This window comes from Festucalex cinctus, chromosome 4 (assembly GCF_051991245.1).
Source record: "Festucalex cinctus isolate MCC-2025b chromosome 4, RoL_Fcin_1.0, whole genome shotgun sequence".
NCBI classification, from domain to species: domain Eukaryota; kingdom Metazoa; phylum Chordata; class Actinopteri; order Syngnathiformes; family Syngnathidae; genus Festucalex; species Festucalex cinctus.
The window spans coordinates 30,454,062-30,472,546 of NC_135414.1; the positions used below are offsets into that span (position 1 = coordinate 30,454,062).

General features: G+C 41.1%; 1 protein-coding gene across 5 annotated transcripts in view; it reads right to left on the reverse strand.

Moving 5' to 3' along the window:
* Positions 1-18,096, reverse strand: part of ntrk3b (neurotrophic tyrosine kinase, receptor, type 3b) — a 284,546-nt gene extending 266,450 nt beyond the window's left edge. For 3 of the 5 annotated variants that reach the window (XM_077520229.1, XM_077520224.1, XM_077520227.1), the window contains exon 1: positions 17,863-18,096. The gene's annotated coding sequence lies outside the window, so the exon portion shown is untranslated. Of the gene's footprint in view, positions 1-17,764 lie in introns of all 5 variants that reach the window. The other 2 variants (XM_077520226.1, XM_077520228.1) reach the window with 2 other exon arrangements.
* Between the last annotated feature and the right edge of the window lie 389 nt (positions 18,097-18,485).

Here is an 18,485-nt window from a genome sequence, read left to right on the forward strand (position 1 = left end):
AGATAGACCGATAAGGTTTTTTTGGGCCCGATACCGATACCAATTATTAGTAGTGAAGGATGCCGATAACCGATATTTGGAGCCGATATTCATTTTCACTAAAAAGGGACATCAAAATTTGGAAAAAATACAAACTCGAGCTCTTATCTTTTTTTTTTTTTTTTTTTTTTTAATTTTAAAGCACATGTTTATTGAGCAACTTTTAGGGTTAGTAAAATATTTTTAAGTTTTTTTTTTTTTTCAAAAAATCTTAGTCAATACACAAGTTCTGGGATCTACCAGGCGCAGTAGCATGTTTTCAAAAGTTAAATAAAAACAAACAATTATTTTCTACAAAAAATAAGTCTTCAAAAATTTCAAAATATCCAAAGTATTAAATTTTTACTTATCTTAGTTTTAATTTCAATCAAAAACAGAAGGTGCAGAGAGTTCCCAGGGTCGACAAAAATGAAAATAAAAACTTTTTTTTTTTTAATTTACATTTAAATTAGTTCCCTGAAGTTAACACTTAAAAAAAATAAAAATAAATAAAAAAGGATCTATTATCGGCCATATGATTCTTCAAAATGGCCGATGCCGATATTTCTCAAAATGCTGAATATCGGCACCGATAATCGGCCCAGCCGATAATCGGTCTATCCCTACAATAGACCCTTGCAGTGGAGGGCAGGGCGTCAATGCGAGTCAATTAGAAAACAAATCAGTGTGAGCTAGAAAGTAGGTCAAACGGTTGATAAATCAGCGACCATTGCGATGGTGAACTTGCTCTAATGGCTCAAAGAGAAATGAGATCGTTCCTTCGTCTAAACCCTTCGGAAGACAGTGAGGATTGAAAGACAAGCACAGTGGCTCGCATGAAACTACGACTCAACTGCTTTGCACCCACAAAAAAGTACGAGGATAAGCTCAGATCATTTTATATCAGGTAGTTTTTCTCTTTTTCATATACAGTGGGTCATTACAATAACCCCTGATCATAAATTACATAAATTGCCATATTATCTTTAGTGAATCATTCATACTGTTTTTGCATAAATTTTCAAGTAATTTTGAACAAAAAGTTAACGATTATCAGAATTAAAACTTTAACTCGAGCTTGGTCTGTTTGTTAGCAGCTAGCGAGCTAAGTTAGCTTGATGACTTTGATACACAGAAACACGGAAATATCCGGACGCAAACGATTTCATGAATGACTATTTACACCATGAAAGTAGTGATCGATACGGTTTCAACCAAAAACAACATACCTTAAGCTTCCTCTTCCACTTTGTCCTCCAACAAACGCCATATTTTTTGTAGCTAGCGGCTCCAAACGACTGGTTTTCAATGAGTCGCGGTAATATAGTGACCTACTTGGGACGTTTTTTTTGTGACCTATTTCCCACCTTTTAACGAAAACTCTCGCCGAAAATCAAGCTCTCTACATTCATTTGTTATGGGAGGCTTGCCCTCCGGGAGGCGGAGCGGGAGCTACGCAGTGACGTCAGTTAGTTGGAACTGGACAAAATGGCTGACTTCCTATTATTACTTCTTGAGATTTTTTTATTTTATTTTTTTGGTCCTACTCATGATTGACATGTTTACCAAATTAATTTTGCTTTAAAAAAAATAAAAAATAGAGAGGCACTACACAGTCCATTTTGGGGTTTTCTAACCAAAATGACTGACTTCCTGTGTATTTTCTAGCATGGACTGTTGTGATTTTTAGGTTGGGACGAATCATGGTAGACATCCATCCATCCATTTTCTGTGCCGCTTTTCCTCACAAGGGTCGCAAGTGGGTGCTGGAGCCTATCCCGGCTGGGTTCGGGCAGAAGATGACAACTTCCTGTGTCAGTTCAGGTATAAATTTTGGAGATGTTTTTTTTTGTGGGTCGACTCATGATAGATATGTCTTTCGGAATTCCACGTTGTTAAGTGAAACTGGCTTCAGGGGCTCAGTTTTCAAAGAACTCCGGGGGGTGCTACTGAGCCAATTTCCCGCAAATCCTCGCCAGGATGAGCCTTGAAGACATCAAAGCAGCAGAGGAATTCCTTTTCAGCACCTTGATATTTAATAGCAATATCCATATTTAACGCCAGTGGATCAAAATTGCATCGCAGCAGATCATTTTTGATATATTTTGTCCCACTTCCACGCACAATCCGCGTTTCATCTCTCATTGCCACATGTGACGTTTCGAAAGCGGTGTTTTGTCCTTGCCGTGCACCGCTTTGTCCCCCATCGGTTGCCTCCAAACCGATGTTTTCCACCAGCCCGTCGGCGAGGCCGCCAGCTCGCTCGCGCATCTCGCAACACGCGGGCGCCAGGCACCACCAGCGGCGAGACAAACATCAAAAAGTGTGTCTGCTGAATGCAAAATGAGATGGAGAGTGAAAAATATCAAGCCCGTGGACGCTTGATCATAAAAGTCCATTTGATGGGAAGGGGGGGCTTCAAAATAAAAATAAAAGACATCCAGATACTTGTGATAGACATGCCTACCATGCTGAATAAAAAAATAAAATAAAATAAAAAATCAGAAAGTACCAAGTAAAATATTTGTCAGCTTTAAGCCAAAAACGAATGAAAAACCATATTAATGAGGATAAATTATCCAATTACTTTATTTAATAGTGTAATTTAAATGTTTTTTTTTTATTTACTTTTTATGAAAAACGGTTCAGTTATTAAAATAATAATGCAAGCTGATATTTCTTATGTTTGTGAATAATTTCAATAATCACTTAATATAGATATATATATTTAAATTGTATTTTTATTATTTACAACAAATCAAGAAGTGAATACAAAAATGAGTGAATACATCTGATTGAAACAATTTTAGGATGTGGGGGGGTGGGGGGGGGGATAAATTAATGCAACTAGTGTTATACAACTGTTGAAAAAGAATAGAGTGGGCTGTACTTAGTAGGGATGTAACGATAACGGTACTATCGTGATATTGCGATATTAAAACTGCCACAATAAATCGCCGCGGTCATGTCAAGATATTAAAAGCAGCACATCTGTTTAAAAAAAAAAAAAAAAAAAAAGTCAGGTTGATTTCCATTTGTGTAGTTCTAGCACCCTCTGGTGGCTACTTTTTTTTTTTTTTAGCGCCGTTTGATTTTCACAAGGCATGTTTTGGCCCTTTTATGTTTAAAATCCACGCTAATGGTCAGATGAAGGGGAACGTAAAATCAATATGTGGAGGAACTCAATGTTTGCTTGCATTAGCAAGTAAGTGTCTTTATATTTAGATATTTTTTTAATATATATATTAGGGGTGCTAAAAAAAATTCGATTCGGCGATATATCGCGATACTACATCGCGCGATTCTCGAATCGATTCAATAAAAAAAATCAATTTTTTTTTTTTTTTTTTTTTGTAAGAGCTCAGAATTGTTCATTCGGTAGTCTTACCGATTCAACGTCTTATCATCATTGCCTTTTTTTGTGTGTGTGTGTGTGTGTGTGAATCGATTTTTAAACTTCCATTTTTAATGGAAAAATATTCAACAAAACGTCTGACTTCGGGTTAGGATTCACACCTTGAGCATGGAAGAATGTTATATGAACGGAACATTAAGCCTTAATATTTTATTTTAATGCTGTTCAAACATGAAACAGATTACAACCTCTATAAGACTGAAATTTCAGATAAATAAATAATACATTTTCATATAAATCTTACTCTACAAGCGTACTGATTAGTATTTTCTAAATTTGAATGAAAAAAAATCGCAACAATCGACTTATAAATTCGTATCGGGATTAATCGGTATCGAATCGAATCGTGACCTGTGAATCGTGATACGAATCGAATCGTCAGGTACTAGGCAATTCACACCCCTAATATATATATTATTTATATTTTTTTATATTTTACATTGCTGTATTGTACAAAATGTTTTTTTTTTAGTATCTCTCTCTCTCTCTCTGTTTTTTTTTTTCTAACAATACTGTGACCTTTTTTTTGTATTGACAAACAAACACCCACCAACATCCACCCCCCAATATCGTGATAATTATCATATTGTGACCTTCATATCGTGAAAACATCGTATCTTGATGTTTGGATATCGTTACATCCCTAGTATTTAGTCCTCCCCGATTTATCAGTTGTTGAGCCACAACAATAATCCATCCTATTTTATTATTATTATTATTATCATCATTATTATTATTATTATTATTATTATTTTCCATGTGAAAATTCCATTGCGTCCTCGATAAATTGTTCTCCCTGCAAAGACTGACATGAAGGCACCTTGCTCACGGGCATCTCCACAAAAGTTTTGGATTAAAACTTTGTTCACTTTGGCCAATGAACACTTGTAATTCCCTCACTTCGCTCTATTCATGCAAATGAGCTTCAAATCGCAGCCAAAGGGGGGGGGGGGGGGTGCATTGTTGCTGGGCAGAATTGTGGAAATAAACCACGACAGAGAAGCTGGAGGTGACATTCACTCGTGCAACAACAACAACAACAACTGTCTGCAAAGATAATCACCCTTGTAAAATTGACAAAATTGCCTTGAATGGATCAACCTTAAAATGCGAAAATAAACGGTGAAACTTAGTAAGTGAATACAAATGAATGGATGCTGCACTCGCTAAAGTCCACTTCTGCTCATATTAATAAAGTCAGAGGAAACTTTGTTCATGAAGGATGAACCAGACTGGTCGGTCGTGGTGGCTGCTCCCTCGTCTTCTGGTTTTACATGAGCAGACGAAGCTCAAGAAGACTACAAGACCAGAAGACCAAAAAACTACAAGACTAGTAGGCTCTCCAATAGCACAAGACAAGAGAAATCCTAAAGACTACGAGACTACAAGACCACAAAACTACAAAGCCAGAAGTCCATGAGACTGCAAGACCATAACACTACAAAAACAAGAGTAGAAAACCACAAGACTGTAAGACCAGAAGACATTGGGAACATAACACGAGAACACCAGAAAACCACAAGACCACACTCTCAGAAAAAGACGAGAAGACCACAGGACTATAACATTACAAGACACAACTACAAAATTCTAAGGCAACAAAATCATATCCTCATCAAACTGCGAGCTCATTAGCTTGTGTGAGTGTCGCTAATGTTGTCAAGCTAGGTCACAATGAGCAAAGCTAAAGACCAAAACTTTGCTTAAATTACAGCGTAAAACATTTTGACAGTTTGCACATTGAGCTGTTTGCCTTTCTGACAGCGCTGCTTTCCAATCCGGGCCTGGTAACGAACACGTCGAAATGTGTGTGATAAAACAAAAAGCTCCTACAGTAAATCAAAAATTGGCCATTAAAAAAAAAAAAAAAAAAAAAAAAAAAACAGTAATTACGGGTGAGCGATGTCACATGCCAGAGAGCCTGACAATATGATCACAGTTTTGTCAGAAGGATACAATAAATACACGGCTCAAAATCATCTCTTTGGAGAAACAATGACGGAATCGATCACAAATTTGTAGGGAGTGCATACATGCACATTGTAATAGGGTTGCAGACCTCATCCAGGCCTGGAAGGAGTTGACACCAAATATTTCCATCATTTTATGTGAACATTCACAGACAATAAATTAGCTTGCTGATGCCCTGATCTGGGTTCGAGTGGCTCAGAGCTTGCTCAGACATTATAGGGAGTGCACACAGGTACATGGATGCCACATACACACAGTAGTGTGTGAAAGGGTTAGGGTTAAATAACTCTTACACACACCACTGGGAAATTCACAGAAAGGAGATCAGCTTGTTGATTCTTTGATTCCGGTGAGCAGACGATTTGTTGTCTCAACGTAACCAGACTTGTAGGGAGTCCATACAGATAGGAACTGCATTGTGCAGAAGTTCACAGAATTGGTTCGGATTGCTGATGCACTGATTTGGGGTGGGAACATCACGATACGATATGCGATACAAGGCTCACGATAACGATTATCTCACTATATGACGATACCGCGATTATCGATATATTGCTCAGGTCTTAAATCCACGATAATCTATGATAAAACTAATCAGAAAAAATAAAGATAATAATTCAAATAAATAAATAAAATAAAAAATAATCAAATGAATAATAAAAAGAAATAATAAATAAATAAAAAGAAATAATTAATAGATAATAAAAATAAAAAACAAATCATAGTATTATAATAAAAAATATATAAATATAATATATAAATATAATATATATATATATATATATATATATATATATAAAACTAAGCTCATGAGTCTTCTTTGCCTGAATACTTCCATCCATTTCCCCGCCACTCTTATGGGGTGCTCCCCCTAGTGGCCCGCCAAGTAATTGCTCAATAAGTCATGAACAATGGAGCCGTTATAGTGGCTGAATATTAACTACAAATATCGCGATACTTGCGCAGGCGTATCGATAATGCATCGGGAGACAAAGTATCACGATTTATCGCGATATCGATATATATCGTCAACACTCCTAGCACTGATCCTGTTCTGGAGGTGAAGACAAATCCGAGGGGATTTTAGGCATTTTAGGGAACGCATACTGGCACATGGTGGTCAGAAACAACACTGAGCCACTTTGTGACGAAAGTTGAATCAGTTTGCAGGTGCCCCGATCCGAAGTCGGGAGGAAAGTCCACCGATGGAGCACATTTGTTGATTCAAGAACTCGCCCCAGTGCTGCTCATACATTCAAGTGAAGGCCATACACACTATTAAGCAACATAATGAGAAAAGTTGAATCGCCTCACTGCTACTCTGATGTTGTAGGGAGTGCATCCAGGCCCTCAGGTCTGTCATTTCAACCCTCTTAAAGCACAAAAAAAAAAAAAAAGCAGTACTTCTGAGAAGCCTTCCCATAATGTTAAAAATTGGATTTGGAGTCATGGTAATTGCTTTTAGCAATCTGATGTGAATGCATCCGACCAGGCCACTGCCATCATGTCCGCGTTAGAGTAGCAAAAAAAAATGACAATTATTGCATCCGTGACTCAATTTGGTGACATCACGGCGGCCATTTTATACGAGTTGCCAGAGCTTTCAGGATGCTGCGGACAAAAGGGAGGCCAGCTTGTTATCTGATGTCATCGGGACCAAAAAGCCAGACGCTCACACGCGGAGAAGATATATTCCTCCAAATCCAGCCTTATTTCCCTCCTTTTGCCTCCGGGCCTCAAATTTCCTTCCTCGCTTTATCTCTTGCCTCCTCCTCCTCCTCCTCCTCCTCGTCTTCCTCCTCGCAGCCACTTGGGTGAGGTCATGGTGGGATCGGCGTCCCTTGGCCTCACAGAGCCCACTGGCCAGTTGGTGTAATTATGATGGATGGAGTAATTTCCACCGGAGCCTTTCGGCAAGACGCTCAGAGTCAGCCGCGCTTTCTCTCGGCTTTAATGACTTTTTAATAGAGCTCACTCCCGGTGCGCCACGTCGCACCGGGCGCGAACGACAAATCACCGCTGTTAAGGCGGGGTAATGGCGCAGGCGGACATGTGCGGTCCGGCCTCTTTAGAAGCCCCCCTGAAGTAACAAGCGCTGCGTCTTTTCTATGGTTCCTGTGTCCACACTCGCAGCTGGAAGCAACACTTTACTGGGAAAAAAAACAAAAAACCTGACAGACTCGCATGCTGGTCGGCTCTCTTTAGACTCGTGCAGGTGCTCATTGTTATCGTTTTACATTGACAAAGACTAGCTATGAATCGATTTAAATAGAAGATTCACAATCATCTTTATTGGCCAAGTATGTAAAAACACACAAGGAATTTGTCTCTGATAGTATGAGCTACACAAGTATTGCAGTAACAAACAACTATGGCAAACAAAGCTGTGACAAAAAAAGTAAAAGAGTCTTAACATAATGCAAGGGTATCGTTTGTGCTGTAGTACCGTAAACCACGCCCGCATGACCTCGTAAACCAATCAAGACGCAAGACGTTATGTCTGCAAAGGCATGTTTTGGCGTTTTGCTGCGGACAAACAAAAGCAATCCAGCTCCCGGTGGTGCACTGGGTGGTTATCCAAAGTCAAGAAAAAAAAAAAAAATCAATAAAATGGTTAAACGCTGCAGTCGCGGCTTGTATAAGAGTGATTGCCGTTATCCCGATTGACTAACCGACATCCTGCGGTAGTCACGGCTTGTGTAAGAGAGACACTGTCCGGTTTATTCCCTTCCCTAAACCCTCAAACAACTACGAAAAATGTTGGCGCTGGATCAAACTTTGTGGAAGAGCACACACACGACACGACACGTCTGCGCTCAGGTAATGTTCTTCATTGTTGTTTTTAGCCAAAGGCTAACGATAGCTCCGGGTAGCTAACCGTCCAAACTTTTGTTGACTTACTATTTACTATAAATGCCAACAGAACAAAACTTTGCACACACGACCAGTCTAACCCCTCTAAAAATGACCAGAAACGACTTCGTCTGTACTAAGGTAATGTTCTCCATTGTTGTTTTTAGCCAAAGGCTAACGATAGCTACTCGTAGCTAACCGTCCACGCGTTTGCTGACTTACTATTTACTATGAATACCAACAACACATTCAAACTATGCAGTCATATAAATTCATTCTTACCCTGCTTGACAGGAATAATGTCCGAAAACTTCGGTTTTGCCGACAATCGGAAGAAGTGAGAGAGGCACTTTTCCTGACTTCTGCTGCAGCAGACGGCGATGCGTATTTCCTTTCTCTTTTTGGGCAAAATTGCATGGTGAGGGAGTGAAGATATTCCTTCACTAAACAATTTAAAGCCCCCTTTGCTTGTTTCGAAGAGAAATATCGGTGTCCTGAAAATACCTGACCGAGAAACCGCAAGGAAGATTTGACAACTTTTTCGTTACCGTGTGGGGACAAAACATTCGGGTAACAATTAATGTTCAGATTTGGCGGCTGGAGTTATGGTTAGGTAAGGAGTAGTGTGAGAAACCATGACCAACACTGCTTGGGATGATGACATCGTCCCACAGAGTGCCAGTTTTCAGTTTTTCACTGTAACGGGTCTTGTGTCTTACTGGAGGTCACACGGTCTCAGGAGGAGGGAAGGGTGATGACCTTTCCATTACTAGATGGCAACTCCCCCTCATGGGGGCCACCCCCCTTTAACCTCTGACGTCAGCAAAAAATGTGATAAGAGATGTCAATCAAGCATTGGGTTACATTTTACAATATGTCACCAGATGGCCTTCATGAGGCTACCAAAGCAAGTGCACAGAATATAAACATGTTATGGTTATTTTAGATTAGATTTAGATATGCATGAGACATTATTGTAAGGACTGAAAAAGAAGTAGTAGTAAAATGCCACGTAGATTTTAGTACCCAGACTAAAATACATGAAGTAAACTTCTTATCATAGTAAGGGGTTAATAGTGGTTATGGGATTAGCGGTGTGTCGTGGGGACCAATCAGGTCCAGAGACAGCTGCAGTGCCTCTGGCCTTACCCAACCCCTCTACTCCCACACCAGACCTGTTGCGTCACAACCAGAGGTATTTGGACGACGCCAAAAATTGGACTTAAGGGAACACGAGACTTATGAAAAATTAACCAGCTATTCTGTGAAATGGTTCATTTCAACTCTTCCCTAAGAAAAATTACCAATTTATGTTGAGCAATTATGATTTAAAAGCACTTTTCATCAATATTTTTTTGTTAAATACTGTATCGGGCATTTTGGACAGTCACATGATTATCGTGACGTATCGCGTCCGTAAAATACACATGGAATGAATGACAGCAAAGACACTCGCGAGGAATTATGGCGTCCCACGGCGGACATCAAAAGTGGAATTACGCCTTACAACAAAAAAGCACTTCTTCAAAAGCAGTACAAAAGCCGGATCAAACTGGCAGATGCAGCCGCCGGTGAGTCCAAAGTGGACGGTAAACATCCGGGTGACTTGTACTCTGCTAGGCTAAGCTACATGTCGTGTGCTAAGCACGCTTTAGCCCACATTAGGAGTGGCCCACCTGCTCTGCCCCACCCCCACACGGAATGACATGAAACCGGACGTCTTGAGGACTTTACTCTGAACAGAATTGGTGCAGTATTTGGGATCGAAGACGTCTTTGTGTCGCGCATTACGTCAGCAAATTCCCACTGAAGTGAACGAAGACGTCTTCCGGTTACGCACGGGATACGTCATCACAATCACGTGACCAGGAAGCAGGAACATGGCGTTCCACACGGTACCTTCAAAGTCTGATACTTTTTGCTGGTGGCGTCTGGGGACCGACTCACCACTTCCAAATGACTGGGACTAGCCACAATCTACACACGGACATTCAAGATGAACTGAGCGAGCAGTGTCTGGGATAGTATGGGATGGATAACGATAAAAATTAATGACTATTCTAAATAATGTATATGATTGATGCGTTATAGTAATGGGTCGATGGGGACGGGTCTCGAATAAGCCTCGGCTTCTACCCGTCAGCCCTTCTTTCGGATGTCAATGTTGCAAATGATGTGATGTGATTGATGTAAACTGTAATGTGTCCGAAAGGAAAAAAAAAAAAAAATGAATACAAACTTTTAAAATAAAATTCAGGGAATAGGATGTCAGAGATATTTGCACTTTTATTCTTTGTACACAATGCCTAATCCAAAACTGGAAAATCATTAACTCGTTCACTCCCAACCATTTTCACTGAAGCAACCGGCTGTTTTCCTGGATTTTTGACTAATTTTGCAAGGCCCACAGAATATTGTGTTCTATTGCTATAAAAACATGGAACCTACCAAAAGAAAGATTAGAGTCTCTTCTTTCATCAGGAAAAAAAAAGTGTTTCTATCTGTTTGCGTTTTGCAGCAATTAGTATTAGAATATAGCTAAGTTAAATCAGTATTCACAAATTTGCTTAGAACTGTGGGGAAATCAGCCTGTTTTCAACATTGCCCTGGTTGATCTCTTATACTCTGCTGCCACCTGCTGGCCATTTTTGCAATAACTACGATTGCTTTAACCGTTCTCTGCAGTAGAGAGGCAACATAAAAAAAAAATAAAAAAAAGTATAAATACGTCTTTGGGACACTCCAAATATTTAAAAATACAACGTATTTATACGTTTTTGGGAGTAAATGAGTTAATAATCGTATCGCTTTAAGAGTACTGCTGTTGTAGAACAATTAAAAAAATAATAATCTAGTCCTCCAAATAATGACGCGAGTGCTCAGATAGCGATTACACAGACAACTGCAACGTGCTGCTGTCGGGTGAGTGTGTTTTTATTGGGCTAAGTCCGATATTTTTGTTTGTCAGGTGATGATCATCAAGTCCCCTCGGACAGGCCAGCAGCCCTTTCACTCGACTGTGATGAACACACGGCAGGCAAAAAATAAATAAATAATCAACCTTTTTGCCAAGCGAAAGTGACAGCTCGTAGATGGCCGACGCCGCGGCTCTAATTACAGTCCGCCGAGCGTGAACAAGCCTCAGTGACAGGACCCCGATATTTTTCCGATTTTGCGGTCTGACGAGAGCAACGCGAGTGCGAATTATCCAGCTGTCACCCGGACGCCTTGAAACGTGTTCATGTGTGATGACAAGTAATATTAACTTTGCGTTTGGAGTTAGTGCGACGCGACCAAACATTTTCATTGCTAATTATAATCTGGCCTGTGTTTTTCTTTTTGACGTTCACGCGACACGCAGGCAGCGCTCGGCGTGTCGCGCAAGACCTCGGTCGGTCCGATCATCAACTGAAGGAGCAAAAAGCATTGAAGGACGGATGATGTTTTTCTTTGGTATTTTGTGGGATTCGTTTGCAGTCCCAAAAGATCTCACGAGATCTACATTGGATTTTGATTTAACCCTTTAAAAACTCAACATTGAAAGATTGACATTAACACATACTTTGAATTTTCTTCTGCCTTTGCCCTTATCGTGTTGTTATGCAGCGCAAAAAAATATATAAAAAATGCATATGGGGAGTGTACATTAATATCTTCTTGGTAGAGTTTATCAGTGATATGATTAATTATTTGTGATAAGTCGTAGTGGCGAAAAGCTACAGGGTTCAGATGCTGAGGTTAGGGCAGTGCTTCTCAAATAGTGGGGTGGGGCCCCCCCAGGGGGGCACGAGGCTCCATCAAGGGGGGCGCGTTTGACCACGGGGAACATACTTTTTTATTTTTTTATTTTTATTTTTTTATTGTCCTACAATAAAGTGCAATTGCACCTCCACTACATTAGGGGGCAGTGGCGCTCTCATTATTGGCAGAGTGTGCGCAGGGAGCATTCGCTCGGTGGCGGAGGGGTTTGTTTGCGCTGAGCATGCGCGCTTTGCACGCAGCAAAAAATTTTTAAAAAATCAGGACAAATTATTTTAGATATTTTTGTTTTGCAGGTTAAAGTTTTTATTTTAATATTGTGTTCCTGAGTTAATGTTGGTGATCAGTTTGAATGCATTTTATTTTTGAATTTCATATGCACTTTAAATCTTTTCTGTTACAGTTAATAAAGCGATTCTTTGTTGTAAGTTGGCCCATATTTCTTTCTTTTGTTTTTTTTAATTCTCTTTTACGTTATTAAGGATACAGTGTTATGCAGAGGTGCGCTTATAACAATTTTATAGTCGCTCGGGGGGTTCGACAGAAAATAATTGAGAAGCACCTGGGTTAAGGTAAGTGTTAGAAGGGTGACGGGTACGGATTACTGTAGTGTCAGTAGGCTGAGGGCAAATGTTTATTTTTTTATTATTATTATTTTTTTTCACCCAACATCACAATCCTGATAGTCCACTGCTTGTCAGAGCACATGCCTGCAAATTCTGTCTGTGTTTCAAACTCGGTATGTCACTGTCAGCCTACTCACTCTCAGGATCTTCATCTGTCTCTTTCCATGCTCTCTCTCTCTTTTTCTCTTTGCTGAATTTCCATTTTGTCTTCATTTTTAGCAACACAAACACGTTCTGGGAATAACATTTATTTTAATTGGGCTACTGTTGCGGGTTTGCTAAATGTCCTTCATTTTTATCGTTGGTAATTAATTTAATACATCAGCCATTGGGGTTGATTATAAATGTGATTTTAAGTATATTTATTTCCACGTTAAACCGGAATAAGGACGTTCGAAAGTGCGTAGCAAGAGAGGACAGCTGTCCAGAAGCTCCCTTCGTGAGCTGCCCACCACTGCGGCCTATTACGGGTCCCTCAACGGGCCAAATTTCAAACGCATTGATTTGCCACTCACCATAAATTGTTACTTTATTTTTTTTTACTTACTAATTTGCATCGTAATTAATGCGTTAAAATGACAGCCCTACTAAAAATGAAAAACCAGTTGGTTGCACATTATTCAGTGGGAATTGTGTTTTTGCCTTCTGTATTCATAATTGTCCTTTAACCAAGCAAAAATAAATAAATAATTATCCATCCATCCCTTTTCTTGACCGCTTATTCCTCACAAGGGTCGCGGGGGGTGCTGGAGCCTATCTCAGTTGTTGTTGTTGTTTTTTTTTTTTTGGGGGGGGGGGGGGGGGTTTGCCATAAATAAGCATCATTTTTCAACTCTCACATCAACCAATGCCAGCATGTAAATGAGCTCCATTTTCATCTGTGAGCTGACAGAGCTGCTTTACGAACAAGTCCGTGTACGCAATGGAAGCTTGCATCCTTGTGGGATGCTGCTGCGTGGTCCACCAACGATTTGTTTGGAATTGGAGACAAATTAGGGCTTGAAGACGTGGCTAGGGTTTCAAGCGCGGTTTAGGGTTTCAAATTACAGCACCAAGATAAATCCAGGATTTTAATCTCTAATAGGGGTGGTTGATATGGCCGAAAAAGAAATTTGCGGTGACGATATTTTTGACGGTATTGGTCATAATTACTGAACAATTGATTTGTGATTGACACTTCAGAATATTAGCACTTTTATGGCAGCAATAATATTTAAGCCACCATTTTTTTTTTTTTTCAGAATTGAAATGTAAACAAAGTGCAAATATAGCAACTGTAATGGAATCTAATGGAAATAAAAACAGGCCAGATAGTGCTTACCCTGCGAATTGTAACATAACTGCTTAAAGGACATTTACTTAGCAAATACAATGAAAGCACATACCTTCAGAAGTCAGTGGCAAATTGCATGAGTCAAAAAAGTCCACTATTTTCTCTCCTGTGTGGATGAAACTCGTGTTGTTGGGGGGGTGTCGCCAATGATACGGTAGCAGCCAGTCATCACGGGCAAATTGTATTATTAAAAAACCGGCGGCAACCCTTCTCGAGCGTTATTTTGCCGTGAATGGCTCTGGTTATTTTATCAGAGGAGTGAGAAAATGCCCCGTTTCCTTTTAGACATTACTAGCGGGTATGAATAAGACAAATGTGCACTTTTAGGGCGCTGCGCGAGAGAAACGTGCACGCCTTCTCGTCGAGGGCATATTAGCTTAGCGGTCGATTAGCATCACAAACTCACGTGAATTAGATGGCGAATTAGCGGTCACGGTTAAATAAACACAGCGGATTGTTCAAATAATACGCGACCGCTTCAGTGTTCTGCCGTCTGATTTTTTATTTTTTTTTTCTTAAGGAGTGCGTCGAATCAAGAGTGCTCCAGTAATTAATGAACTTTTGTTCACCCCCAACCACACGAGCTGCTTCTATGTCCTTCACGTACTCTTAACTTTACTGCAACAGTTTTCATGCATGATTTGGAAACGATTGTTTTTTTTGGTTGTTGTTGTGTTTTTTTTTATTAGCATTACTGTATATCTGACCTCTTGTAGCAAAACAGCCTCCACACGACGAAGCTTACTCCCACTTTGTTGAAGACGCGACAGAACTGGCTGCAAGTCTTGGAGCCACACGCTCCTACATTGTTTGTTTTTTTTTTGTTTTTTTTTTGTGCAGCAGCGAACGTCGCGCGTACGTCCAAGTTGACAGGAAGACGAATAATGTTACGCGTTACGTCATCACGTCAATTTCGCAATATGTCAATTTTTTTTTTAGCAATTAAGGTGAAGAATATGGGATTTGTATTCGGTTTCAGGTGATTTAATGAGCACTAACTCACGCACTAGTGGCACACACACACACACACACATATATATATATATATATATATATATATATATATATATATATATATATATATGAAAAATAAATAAATAAATAAAAAAAAGAGTGCAACAATGATGAAATGTTGAATCGGTAAGACTGCCGAATGAACAATTCTGAGCTCTCAAAAAAAAAAAAAAAACCGCAAAAAGTTGGGTTCAATGAATAAACAAAAAGTTGAGCTACATTAAATGAATAACCCAACAATGTTGGGTCATCCCACTTACTGGGTTATTTTTGACCCTACTGTCAGCCCCTTTTTGACCTATATTGGGTCATTGTTTTTTTACCTAACTGTTTTTAGAGTGCAAACCTGTCTAAACAGAACAATGTGACACCCTAACCATGTCTTTGAAAATTAAATACTATCATTTAAGATCTTATAGCCTCAGGGATGGTGCTAGAGGGGGGCTACAGAAATTTTGTGTGGCCCCTGTAGCCCCTCCCACATTTGATGTGATTTTTCTCAAATATATATTTATGAATTATTTTCTCCCCCTTTATTATAAATAATTCCTGTTGCTGTCCCTGCCTAGCCTCGCCTTGTCTTGAAGCCCTCCTTGCCAGCCACAATGCTGTGCGACGTCGCTCATATGTTTTATCTCCTAAACAACTGGAACATTAATATGCGATGAGGCGCTCTAGTCTGTGCGCGTTGCTTCCAGGTGAACGTCTCTCTTTTAAAACATCTCCAAAAAAAAAAAAACCTCGGCTTCCGAAGCAGCCGGTCAGCAAATTGTGCCGACCCCCATCCCCAGCGAGACGGCCCGGCCCGGCCCCTGCCCAGGCCGGCGCAGTGCTGAGCTGTGGACTCGGCGGCCGTAAAGAGGTTTAGGTGCAAACAAACATCCCATTTAGTGGCGCGGCTCCTCCATTTAGGCGGCGATTACGGCCCTCGGGGTCCTGGCTCAGCACTGAATTATGAATTAAGTTGTCAGGAGAGCCTCTGCTTATGAGCTGAGGGGCTCATTGAAATTTAATTTGAAAAGGGATTCTGTTAAGAATGTATGCTCAGCAAGCTCCTGTGCTGGAGTAAGTACTGACGAGTGCAATGGAAGAAAAGGAATGTGGCGGAGTTGCCGCCTTACTCTTATCGCGTTACATCGCAGGCGCTCCCCTTTTCTATCCGAGCACCCCAAGTGAACATCGTCTCATAGCTGTTTGATGCCCATTTACACGTCTCGCTGGATGCTGACTCACCGAGGGGAGAAAAAAAAATGGAGAATGTGCAGGGAAACAATCACATTGGTCACTGAAACAGTGAATCCTTGTAACCATTTCAAATCTTAACCTGGGTTGGAAACCCTCATTTGAAGTCAGTGTAAATGAAGAACCTGTTGTTGTTTTGTGGTGTTGCATTTTTTTTGTGCTATAGAGTTGTTTTGTTCCTTTTTGCAATTGCAGTACTGTATAGGTGACGATTTTATTTTGAAGTGAACAGGAAGAGGTGTTAAAAATCGAAAGGCGATGACGTGACGAACGGACATAACCGCCTTTTTTGGTAGCGTCGTCCAAGGTTGAGAAGGGAACGAGGTTTGTGTTCGTCATGTTTATGGTTTATTGATTGGTTTCACTACATTTCACGTTGCAGTATCGGTTCAAAATCAGGACTGTCGCAAAACGGGGCCTCTGGTCACCCTAGTTTGAACGGTATGACTTTTTTTTTTTTTTCAAACGTCAAATCTGTGCCTTGTCCTAATAAAGGTTTGGAAAACGCTGCTGTGATGTTTCTTTAGCTTGTGTCACTTCAACTGTCTCCTTTTTGAGGCACATCAAACTTTCATGTTTTTGACCCCACCACTGAACTCAATTCTGCTCTTTAGCATGCACGCCATATGTAGCCCGCTTGACGTCTGTCCCTCCGGCCCCCCTCCGACATCCCACCGCCCCTTCTGCCTTTTATCATTCGGCACTCCGAGGCCACATCCTCCAGTCAGCGAGCGCTCCCTTTTAACGTTAAAAGCCCCGTGTCACATGACCTCGCCATGCCACCCCGGACGGGACCTTGACTTTGCTACATTCCTGCCAGATGTTAGGGGAGCCCCCCTAGAGGGGGGTTTGGGTGATTTGGGAAGGGGCGCGACTGCGCTGCCAAAGTGTAACAGCTTAGCGGAGCCCACGGGGACCATTGACGGCCATCCGAAAGGTCTTTGGAAGGAGACCGGGCCCTTCACCTGACGCTGCCAGCAGAATAGAGCGCCGCGAAGCCATTCCGCTGATAGAGAGCTGCCGTTATTTCGATGCCCTAATTGGACGCCCTAACTCGCTCTTGAAACCTCATTTCAAATGCTAACTAGCTATTCGTTCATTTAAAAATATATATAATGCTGCATCTATGTGAAAATGGCATAAAAGTCTCAGGTATCAATTTCTTCTTCAAGATATGGGAGTGATAAGGCTGGCTGGCCATGGCCACGCCTACCCCTGGCCAGCCAAGTAGCTCCGCCCCTTACATGTTTGAAACCCTCATTTAAATGCTTGCATTTGAAAATGGTTGAAAGTCGGACTTTTCCGAGTTCACACCAGAAAGTACGTACGGGAACGCCTTGAACTCGTAAATTCCACTTGTGAAGTCAGAAAAAAAAAAAGGACCACGACTTCACTGAAGGACTAGAATGTGACGTGACTCCGAATGGCAAAACACAATTTACTCGAGTATAAAACTAGATAGCTTTCTTCGTTCATAAATATTTGACATAACTCCACGTAATGCAATGTGAAAATTATACGGTGAAATCCTACCTTTTGCTTGATACCGTATCAAAAGGCTTGAAACCTAAATTTTCAAGCTCAAACAAACCCTGCCTTGAAACTCTCGCCACAATATCGGACTTCCTCACCATTGCGTTGATACCAACAGCCGGCATATTTGTTTCCGGGCTTCGCCTCCGTATGCTAACGCTGACCCCGGAGGCGGGACTGGTGACTGGCGGCCAATCAGAACAGATGAGCAATTGCCGCCTTTATTTCTCCTTCGCTTCCTCTTCCTGCGTACGCACGTCACGTTCCATTACGTCATCGCGTAACACGGAACAAGTCCGGGAGTGAGCCATCCCTGCCATTTTTACGGCGCAGCGGGACCTTGACCTTCACCCTCCTGCTGTCCGTTGACGTTTCCGACCCCGTCCCCGACGCACGTACGCGGGATTGACGGCTCCCGGGGTTAGGGGAAGGAGCTGCCGGCTGATGCAAAGGAGGTGGCGGATCCGGGGAAAGGGAGGAGGACGTGTGGCCCCCTGCAGGCCGGAGGTCTCGCTGCCAGACACAGTGTGAGCTGCTGTATGTTGTGTGAGTGTTGGTGGGAATGCAACCGTATGCACTGCTTCAAGGATGAATGACCTGAAAATTTATACTTTTTTTTTTTTTCCCAGGCGTTGTTGAAAGTTACTTGTGATCTCCTATGACGACAAACAATACAATAGTTGAAAAGACGCGGCCAACGGAAAAATAACCGTGGATGATG